At 35.7% G+C, this 12,071-nt stretch overlaps 1 protein-coding gene across 1 annotated transcript in view; it reads left to right on the top strand.

Annotated features, from left to right (window-relative positions):
• LOC137646944 (uncharacterized) overlaps window positions 1–12,071 on the top strand; it is a 274,499-nt gene that overhangs the window by 246,518 nt on the left and 15,910 nt on the right. The window lies entirely within an intron of this gene.

Genomic DNA, 12,071 nt, shown 5'->3' with positions numbered 1-12,071 from the left:
GTAGGTGTGATGCCTGTGTAATTATTGCAATTAGTTAGATATCCTTTTTTTTTTTTGCCAATTTCACCAACACTTCTAGCTCCCCTTCATCAGGTTTTGCTTCATGCCACATTCTACAGAATAATCTTTTAAGTATTCTGGGACTCAATTCATTTTCGGCCAGTATCATCTCGGCAGTTATTCCATCGTATCCAGGGGCTTTCTCTTAAGTTTTTTAATGGTAGCCTCGATTTCAAACACACTGAATTTATTCATATGAACATCAAGATCTTCCTCAACTTCAGTTATATCAATCAAATTATTCCCTTCATATCTCCTACTCATGACCTCACTAAAGTGTTCCATCTAACGTTGCGGGTTGTAATACCAGATCCATCTCACTTTTTGATGGGTATATGCTTCTTCTTCTTTGCCCCCGTGGAGATATCATTAATAGTATTATGAGCAATTCATACACCTTGGCCACTCCCTGAATTCATAGCTTTGCCAGCCTCATCTTCTTTACTCTGAATATTCTTTCTAGTCATTCCCGACCTTTCTTTTGACTTCACATTCAATACTGGAATACTTAGCATGCTCTACCCTGTAATTTTCATTACTTCCTCGAAAACTTTCAAGAATCAATCAATCAATCAATCAATATATATATATACATATATATATATATATATATATATATATATATATATATATATATATATATACTTAAACCAGATGGCTCAGTCACTCACTGTCCAAAGGAAAAGGCAATTCTGTTGGCTGATGTTTTTGACAGTAAACAGAGTAATGAAAAACTTGAACTTCCTCATTCCTGTTTTCCTGAGGCTAAACTAACTAGTTTAGCTTCTCGATCTCGTGAGATTAAAGCTCTGTTGATGGACCTTGATGCTTATGGAGGTGTAGACCCAAATTGCATTTTGCCTTTTGTTTTTTTTATAAAGACATCATATTTTTTAGCCTCAAAGTTTTCAGCACTTATTGGAGAATTGGTAATATTACTCCCCTATGTAAATGTGTTTGTGGTTGCTCAAGTCCCACTGATTACCGCCCAATTTCCATAACTCCCATATTATCTAGTTTTTGAGTGTCTTCTGGCAAAACGTCTTAATAGGTTTGCTGAAGCTAATCTATTCCCTAGTTTGCAATTTGGTTTTCGTAAAGGCTTTGGAGCATGTGATGCCCTTCTTACAATCTCCAATGCTGTACAGAAATCCCTTGATTGTGGTCAGGAAGTTCGTATGATTGGCTTTGATTTTAGTGCTGCCTTTGACCATGTTAATCATGAGGCCCTTGTTTTCAGACTCGAACAGTTGGGAGTGGGTGGGTCGTTTCTTAGCATTATTATTGAGATTTTAAGTAATAGATCTCAAAGAGTTGTTGTTGATGGGCACCAGAGTGAGTATAGGAATGTGATATCCGGTGTTCCACTGGGTAGTGTTCTTAGCCCATTACTTTTCATACTATATACACATGACATGTGGTTTGGCCTAGAAAACAAGCTTGTTGCATATGCAGATGATGCTACTCTCTTTGCATCAATTCCATTCCCTGAATGTAGATCTGGAGTTGGTGAATCCCTTAATAGAGATTTAGCTAAAATTAGTGTATGGTGCAAATTATGGGGTATGAAGTTGAAAGTATGATTTTAAGTAGGTCAAGGACGGTGGCTCCTCAACATCCGGATCTCAGTATTGATAATGTTTCTTTAAATTTGTATGACTTTTTTAAAATTTTAGGTGTGATTCTCGACAGCAAATTTACTTTTGAGAAACACAGTAGGTGTGTGTCTTCTTCAATTGCACAAAAACTTGGCTTATTGACAAAGTCTTACAAGATTTTCGGTGATCAATCTATTCTGAAGAAGTGTTTTAATTCTTTCATTCTACCTTGTTTTGAGTATTGTTCTCCTGTCTGGTGTTCAGCTGCTGATTCTCATCTTAATTTGTTGGACAGAAAATTACGGTCTATTAAATTTCTTATTCCTGATGTAGATATTAATCTTTGGCACCGTCGTTCAATTAGTTCATTATGCATGTTGCATAAGATTTTTCATAACTCTGACCATCCTTTACATTCAGATTTCCCTGGACAATTCTATCCTGTTTGTAATACTAGGCAGGCAGGTAATTCTAATAGCCAGGCCTTCTCCATCATGAGGCTCAATACTACACAGTATTCTAGAAGTTTTATTCCAGCTGTTACCAAGTTGTGGAATGATCTTCCTAATCGGGTAGTTGAATCAGTAAAACTTCAAAAGTTCAAAGTTGGAGCAAATGTTTTTATGTTGACCAGGCTGACATGAGTCTTTATAGTTTTAATATGACATATTTGTTTTTGACGTTGTTAATAGTTTATGTAGGACATATCTATTTTGACGTTTTTACTGTTTTTAGAATGATATATTGTTAATATATTCTCATCATTTATTTATTTCCTTATTTCCTTTCCTCACTAGGCTAATTTTCCCTATTGGAGCACTTGGCCTTATAGCATCTTGGTTTTCCAACTAGTGTTGTAGCTTGGCTAGTAATAATAATAATAATAATAATAATAATAATAATAATAATATATGTATATATACATATATATATATATATTCTTTTTTTTTCTTAAGAATTGTTTGCTGCCAAACATTTTTCGTGTATTGTTGACAATATGAATAACTAGAATATATAGCTAGTTTCCTTTTTCTCATCAAATTTTCCTTAGAGGATCAAAAACTAGAAAATATCTTTCTGTAAATAGATAAAACCATGACGGATTATTTAAACTGCAGGATTTAGTTTGCTATTTCAAAGATTTATGGGAAATTTAGTTATAAAACAGAATAAGCATTAAGTTGGAAAATCTTTGCAAGTAATGAGAAGGGCTAAAAATATTGCTTAGTATGAGTTCGTGTTTTTTATAATGAGTGTGTATATTATCAACAAGCTTAGTGCTTAGTTATAGATGCTTTTGTGAATAATTGAGCTAAACATAATTAGATTAAGTGTATTTTTAGTGCATTTCGTAAAAACTAATGGTATGCGTTTGCATTGTGGAGGGGCGTATGGTAATTTTGATGGTGGTTGGACTCTGATTATATAAGAAAAATATATTGGGCTTTAGAACTTTGTCCTCCCTCTTGCCTCGTCCAATCATAAGTCGCCTATTATACTTTAAATGGGGAAGTGTGTTTTGGTGGATCGATGCACTACCGGTTAGCCATTACTTTAATTACGTAGATTTACTATACTTGCGGAAGTTTTGCCTCATAGTGTTCATCTTCATCGTGTATTCAGGAAGTAAATGATAAAGGAAGCAGTGGATGCTGTTTTGTGTTCTCGGAGTGTTTTTTGTTATAAGAAAATATTTCAGGAGAAATGAATTTTTTGCCATTTATCTACACACACGTCAAGACAGTGTAAAAGAAGCAGGAGAAGGAAGAGAAGACGATGAATTAAGGAACTAAGAAGGTTTGGGGTATGGACTGGTATAAAAAGACCCTAAACTGACGCAGGGTGAAGGACATGTCTAAGTCCTTTGTTCTGCAGTGGACTAGTAATGGCTGAAGATGATGATGAGGATTATTACACAGACACACACACACACACACACACACACACACACAATAGTAGTAACAACAAATGCGGCCGTTTTAGTCCACTGCAGGACAAAGCCCCCGGGCATGTCTATTTATGTGTAGGATTTGGCCAGTATTCATCACGCTGGCCAGTGCGGATTGCTGATGGTGGGAGACTGCTGTGACCCCTCATAGAAAACCAACCTATTATGAGTGGGCCTGACTAGTATAGCTTTGCTGATCATAGCCGTACAAAAACCCATACACCACATTAAGGGATCCTAACTCAGCGAGGCATATTATGTATATATATATATATATATATATATATATATATATATATATGAGGATGATATATCTATTTATATGTATGTATACAGTGTGTATATATATATTTATATATTTTTATAGAATATATTAGTATGTATATATATATATATATATATATATATATATATATATGATTATAAACAGATGTAAGTGGAAGGACATGTCGGATGCCTTTGTCCTGCAGTGGACTAGCTCCCGCTCATCATGAGTATGATATATATATATATATATATATATATATATATATATATATATATATATATAAACATATGAGGTAGAAACGTATTTCTATTTGAGCACGATATTGTATTGATTTTCATCCATATTGACTCATTAGGGGTAATTCAAATTAAATGTGTCATCTGGGGGGTGCCGGGAAGTCAGGGAAAACTTGCTGGTAAGAGATTGATATCTCGCCTTGTAAATTCTGAATTGCAGTTAGCAGTTAGCTTACGACTTCTTTTGAGCCTCTGGTGGATTAGTTGGAAGCGACCTGGCCTCTCATTTGAAGGGGCTAAGGTTCGATCGCGGTATGAGGTAGAAATTTATTTCTATTTGAGCACGATATTTTGTTGATTTCCATCCAATATGACTCGTTTGGGGTAATTAGAATTGAATGCTATCAATTGCGTCACCTGGTGGGCCGGGAAGTCGGGGAAAACTCGCTGGTAAGCGACTGATATCTCGCCAAGTAAATCCTGAATTGCAGTTAGGAGTTAGCTTCCGACTTCTTTTGAGCCTCTGGTGGCATGGTTGGAAGGAAACTGGCCTCTCATTTGAAGGGGCTAGGGTTTGATCCCGGTATGAGGTAGAAATTTATTTCTACTTGAGCACGATATTGTGTTGATTTTCATCCAATAAGACTCATTTGAGGTAATTCGAATTAAATGCTATCAATTGTGTCACTTGGTGTGCCGGGAAGTCGGGGAAAACTCGCTGGTAAGAGACTGATGTCTCGCCAAGTAAATCCTGAATTGCAGTTAGCAGTTAGGTTCCTACTTCTTTGAGCCCCTGGTGGATGGTTGGAAGCGACCTGGCCTTTCATTTGAAGGGGCTAGGGTTCGATCCCAGTATGAGGTAGAAATTTATTTCTATTTGAGCATGATATTGTGTTGATTTTCATCCATATATATATATATATATATATATATATATATATATATATATATATATATATATATATATATAGATGTATGTATGTATATATATCAGATGTGTAAGAGATATCATCATCATCATCAGCCGTAAATAGTTCACTGCAGAACAGAGGCCTCAAACATGTCCTTCCACTCACGTTGTGTTCATGGTCTGTGCTAACTTATACTCGCAAATTTTCTTAGCTCATCAATCCATCGTCTTCTATTCCTCCCCTGTTTCTTTTGCAATCTGTTTTGACCCATTCTGTCATAAATGTTCATCGATCATATGTCATGAAATTGGCCAAGCCCAGGTAAGTGATATGAGTTTAAATTAATGCACGTAGGCCTATCTGGGCTTATGGAGATTATAAAATCAATGATTATTATTTAAAGTTTGCTAGGTAGTAGGTTGGCCAAGGCGCCACCCACCGTTGAGTTTATACTGTTAGAGACTTATTGGGTCCCTTTATTGGCCAGATATTACTACATTGGATCCCTTTGCCAACACATACACCGAATAGTCTGGCCTATTACATTCTCCTCTTTCCTCATACACCTGATAGCACTAGATTAACCAGTCAATTCATCACCCAAGGGTTTTACTACTGTACTTTCCACATAGTAAGGGTGGAAAGAGACTATATATTGTGAGCAGCTCTTCTACGTGAAAAACACACCAAAATCAAACCATTGTTCTCTAGCCTTGGATAGGGCCATGCCCTCTTTACCATGGTGTTCCGCTGTCCTTAGTTCATTGCTTAAGGTTACACCTAGACACACTATGCTATCTGTTTCCATATTTTCTTCTGTCACTGGAGCTATTTTCCTTATTTGAGCCTTTGGGCATATACAGTAGCATCCTGCAATTCCCACCATGGTTATAGCTTATGAGTCTTTTTATAGTTTATTTATGACATATTTGTTTTTAATGTTGTTAATCATTTATATATGACATGTCTGATTTGACGTTGTTACTTATTTTAGAATGATTTATTGTTAATTTGTTCTCTTCATTTATTTATTTCCTTATTTCCTTTCCTCACTGGGCTATTTTTCCCTGTTGAAGATCCTGGGCTTATAGCATCTTGCTTTTCCAACTAGGGTTGTAGCTTGGATAGTAATAATAATAATAATAATAATAATAATAATAGTAGTAATAATACAAATACGAAACATGAACATTAAGAACGGAAGAAAGACAGATCGTAGGGATGTAAGAGTTTAGGTTCGTATAATTGACTGTTAGGGATACAATATAGGCAATTAAAAAGGTTGAAGAATGGAAATATTCCAGACAGTAATTTGAAATACACCACAGTAGAAATTCTGCAGTAATTTGTGGGTATATGAAGCATATGATGCCCATGAGGTCCACTCCTAATCAAAGATTTAAAGCGAGAGATTTTTTTTAAGCGGTATTAAAAAAAAGTTGGGAGGGAATTGATATCTAGGAGTTATGAGATTGAGTGTAAGAAATGTGTGAATGGCCTATTGAAGTGATTAGGATTCGGCGTGCTACATGGTTCATTTTGTGTGGTTTATTAAATAGACTAATGTCATGGGAGTTAACTACACAGGGGCTCATCCACTATACATTAGTCAACCGGTGTATGTGAGTGTAACTGGTGTGGGAAATGACGATGTAAATCACATACATACATACATACACACACACACACACATATATATATATATATAGATATATATAATATATATATATAGATATATATAATATATATATATATATAGATATATATATTTATAATATATATATATATATATATATATATATATATATATGTGTGTGTGTGTGTGTGTGTGTCTGTGTGTGTGTGCGTACGTACATATAATGTTGAGCCTGTGTACAAAACCATTAATGATAAGGTTTGATGAACCTTAGCGAGAAAGCAAGTTTATTCATTATTCTCTAAAGTCTAAAGTGACGGTGTGAGAAAGCGATTGAAGAAATCTCTGACTGTGTGGTACTAAGGGGGAGTGGATTAAGGAAGGAGATAGACAGAGGGGGGAGGGGAAGGACTTTGGGAGGCATGACATCAACTATCCGTAATCTTCTTAATTAATCCCAAAGTAATTTATGGTCACTGGCAAGTCGTGATTCATCTCAACATGTGATGCTCTCCAACTCATTTTCCAACAGCTCCCAAATTATCTTCGTCGCAGACGTTTTGGTGGAACTTGGCCATCAGCCTTTAGCGTTGTCTGTGTTTATGTGTGCATAAAATAATTTCACGTTTTTGCTGAAATGGTTTCGCTAGGACATAGTCTATTTAGTAAATAATATCAGTTCTTTTGACTATATATATATATATATATATATATATATATATATATATATATATATATATATATATATATATATATATACATACATATATTGAGAGAGAGAGAGAGAGAGAGAGAGAGAGAGAGAGAGAGAGAGAGAGAGAGAGAGAGAGAGACTCATTAGCCTTCACTAACGAAAAAAAAACACGGACAATTCAAGTTTAAAACGCTATATAGATGACATGAAATCCAAGAAGAGAAAAATATATGGCTTTTACAGTCAGTCCAGCTTCTCGACTAATATAGAGAATAGTTTGCCAAGGTAAGATGCTGGTGTATAAAACGGAGAAAACATATTGGAAATCTGTGGCAGCTGTTTTGATCAATAATAAGTATCCGAGTCTTTACCAAGCAGGAGGCAGTGAACATCAAATAAGCCCGAGACAGGATCCAACCAAGCATGTCCTCTCTTTCCACTCTGCCACCCCGATTACCTTCACTGAATAAACCCCAAAAGAGGCATTTCGAATAAGAATAGTCTCAAAACAAGCCGAAAAGGAGTTGGAATGGGGAGATTGGGATGGAGCCTGATGGGGGATAAGGACTGGCTAGGAGATGAAGGGGGTCTTGGATAGCCATTGGCATGGTGTGAGGGGGTGGTATATGTAGCAATACAAGAGCACCCATTACTCCGACCGTCCCCTTCCTTGAGGGCCCCCGCTCATTCGACAAAGAGATCTCTTAGCAAAAGAGGTTGCTCCTCAAATCCCGATTATTCGAACACTCGCCGGATAATTGCTTCGTGTCCTTGCATTTAGAAGCGAAGGTCACTGAATTGATAGATGACATAGAGGTTATGTCTTGAAACATTCTGGTGTAGGTGTATTTAAGCAAAAATAATCTCTCTTATTAAAGAGTACGAGCTATGAGAGAGTGTGCCTTCCAAACAACACCATTTCAAAGCACTTTCCGGCGTCGAGTGAAAATCTTCAGGGGTCTTTGTCTTTGACTTCTAAGATAACTATAAACGCCATGTTAATAAAGCGCCCGGCGAAGCACGCACGTAAGATCGATAAGCTCATCTGATAGGACGGGGGCTTAAGCTTTAGTGAGTCTAATCAAGGCTAACACTGTCTTGCTCTCGCGCTTTCATGCAGCAAATTCTGGCTCTGGGGTGCATTAGCGGATAGCAAACTCGAAATATTTTAAGACCGTGTAGACATGAAAACGAATGCCGACTCTCGAACTTATTGTCTTATGACTTTTGACAGACATTTTTTATTCTTTCTTATCAAGGTCTTTTTATTCAAGTGTCCTTTCGTAGAATAAAACTCTTAGCTTTGATGTCCATTAAACGGGTAGGGAACCACTGTAATCCCTATCAGTTCCCTGAACAACATATTCCCCTCCCCCTTCTTTTACACTGTTCTCATTTTGGGATTGTTCTAGTTGGAGGACATTTGTGGAAAAAAAAACTAGCGTAATCTTGCACAGCAAGTAGCCTACTCAGGTCTTTTGTAAGTTGTAACACTATTTTGTGGAGATCAAAGGATCTGGGAGTATGCACGTTCTCAGATTTTTAATCATAATATATATATATATATATATATATATATATATATATATATATATATATGTATGTATGTATGTATGTATATATGTGTGCGTGTGTGCACGTGAATGTGTTTATTTATCATTAGGAAGATTCATTCTAATTTATCGTTAGGATCTCCATATTTATTCTGTTGTCAGAATTAATATTTAACTGATAGCAGAAAATGGTAGATAAGTGACTGGGAGGTGTTATTATTTTACTTAAACGGTACAGCATCCTTGAAAACAATTGAATAAATGATGGATATATTTTCACTAACTTACATTCCATAGTACAGCATGCAAACAAGTTTACATACTACGAGAAACCCCCTTGATGCCTAAGTTCATTAGGATATTGATGTACAAGGACGTAGACAAAATGTTACCTCAATGAGTACACGGAGTTTCATTAAATTCCGTGATATCCTTTTCCGAACCCATATTTAGTTACGATTTCTCACTGGTTTGAATGGGTCATCGCGTGTTGAGTACTATCATTAATTTTACTCCTAAGCATCTCGACTATATATGACTAAAAAACAAGCTTGTTGCATATGTAGATGATTTCACTGTCTTTGGGTCAATTTCTTCTCTTGAATTTAAATCTGGAGTTGGTGAATCCTTTTTATAGAGGCGTAGCTAAGATTAGTGCATGGTGCAAATTATAGGGCATGAAGTTGGACCCTTACAAAACTCAAAGCATGATATTACGAATAAGGAGGTCGAGAATAGTGGCACCTAAACATTTAGATATCTGAATTGATACTGTTTCCTTAACAATATACATCTCTTTTAAAATTTTAGATATGAGTCTTGATTGCAAACTTACTTTTGATAGATATATTAGGGCTGTTGCTTTTTTCATTGCACACAAAAAATTATCTTATTGAGAAAGTCTTTTAGGATTTTCCATGATCAAACTATCCTGAAGAAATATTTGAATTCTTTCATTTTACCTCTTTTCAAGTATTGCTCCACTGTCTGGTCTTCAGGATCTAACTCTCATCCTAATTTGTTGGTAGAAACTTTTAGGCCATCAAATTTCTTATTCCTAATCTTAATATTAGTTTCTGTTGTACAATTAGGTCTTTAAGCTTGTTGTACGTAGTACTAGGTATGCAGTTAATTTTAATAGTCTTGCCCTCTGCATCAGAGTCTCTTCTACCCCTACGAAGCGGGAAGTTGCCACTTGACAATTACAATGTGGTAGTTAACTCCCTAAGTGAAGAATTCTTCAGTCATTTTAGTGTTGTGAGGTGTATAAAGAAAGAAAATGTGTTAAGAGTAAGCCAGACTATACAGTGTATGTGTAGACAAAGGAAGATGAGCCATAACTACAGAGAGATTCAATATACTATCTCTAAAGGTAAAATCTTAACAGGTGGCTGGTGCCTTGGCAGTTGGAGGTTTAGAAGTTCAAACTTGGAGCTAATGTTTTTATGTTGAACAAGTTGACATAAGTCTCTCTTCAAAATTTATATATGACAGATCTGTTTCATTGTAGGTACTGATCTTGAGATCATTTATAATTTTTATTCATTATATCTCATGTATAGTTTATTTGTTTTCTTACTGGGCTATTTTACCTGTTGGGGCCACAGGACTTATATCATCCTGCTTTTCCGTCTAGGATTGTAACTTAGCTAGTAATAATAATGGTAATAATACTGGTATTTCTGTTGACGAAAATGAATATAACTGGTTTATGTTATTCACTGCATGTCAGCTTCTCATTGACAAGTTTTGTAAATATAATTTATGATAAAATAAGAGATTAAGTACAGGTATTATTTTATTTAATGAATAAAAAATATTTGTGCACCCAGTCTACCATAACATAACATGAAACCTTATTTGCTTTATTGAAAAAATTGTGTACATGGCCACAAAGACAAAATAATTTGAAGTTTTACAACCAAAAAGTCCTAGGTACACCCCTCATTACTTGAAAGGCAATTGTAAATCCATTTTTATACTTCATCACTTTCCTTCTTTGGGGCTTTTTTCATGACTCCAATAGTAGTTCACTCATTTTCCCTTCGTAAAGTCCTAGCTAATGACTTTCGCTTGCCCTTTTTTATTTAAAGAATGTCTTATTTCACTATCCACCAGTTATTTCTCTATAATCTCCTAAATCAGTTAAAAATTCTCTCCTTGTAAAGTGGTCACACGCTTGAACTTTGCATATTCCTATTAAACCGCTTCCATCAATGTTCTAAACCCCAGCCAGTTTTTCGTTTATGTTTGTAAGTATACTATTACCATGTCTTTATTATCTACATGTATTAATCACATTTATAGTCGTATCGTATTATGTGGACCATTCCTTTCTAGCCAAAATTACTTCCAGAACTATATTCACTCTTCCCTCAACAATGTAAGAATTGGATATATCTCCATTGACGATATTTCTCTTCGATGTAGTCAAAAATTTTTTAGCCCTCAACTTGATTTTACCCAAATACAGTTAATTGTTTTCTGCATATAAGCCACACGTGTTCTATAAGTAAGCCTCTTTCACATCTCTACAGAAATATTTTCCCTTTATTTCTCTTTAGATTTCCAGGATTCACTTATATTTCTTGTCACCTTTAAATTATCTAGTGCAACTAGTCCGGTTATTCTTCTAACCCAGCTGGGAATAGATTTAACCCCCCCCCCCCCAGAAGCTTCCATTTCCGTTCCGATCAACAATTTTAATTAATATTATATTTCCCTTTTTCGACCCCTATACTTCGTGTTACACTTGTAATACATTGAACATCCCATTTTATCCTTGAAACGCGCCTCTCGACTCCTTCTGTAGTAGTAGGTTGGCTAGGTCACCAGCCACGTGTGTGAGATGCTACAGCTACAGATTTATTGGGTCTTTCGACAGGCCAGACAGTACTACATTGGAATCCTTTCTCTACGGACGGCTCATTTTTACTTTGCTTACACATACACCGAATAGTCTGTCCTGATTTTTCCACATTCTCCCCTGTCTTCATACACCTGACAACACTGAGATTTCCAAACAATTCATCTTCATTTAAGGGGTTAACTACTGCACTGTAATTGTTCACTGGCTACTTTCCTCTCGATAAAGGTAGAAGATACTCTTTAGATATGGTAAGCAGTTCTACTATAAGAAGGACACTCCAAAATCAAACCATTGTTCT

This window comes from Palaemon carinicauda, chromosome 9 (assembly GCF_036898095.1).
Source record: "Palaemon carinicauda isolate YSFRI2023 chromosome 9, ASM3689809v2, whole genome shotgun sequence".
Lineage (NCBI taxonomy): Eukaryota > Metazoa > Arthropoda > Malacostraca > Decapoda > Palaemonidae > Palaemon > Palaemon carinicauda.
Note: the sequence above shows the minus strand (reverse complement) of the source record. Positions and strands in the feature narration are given on the sequence as shown.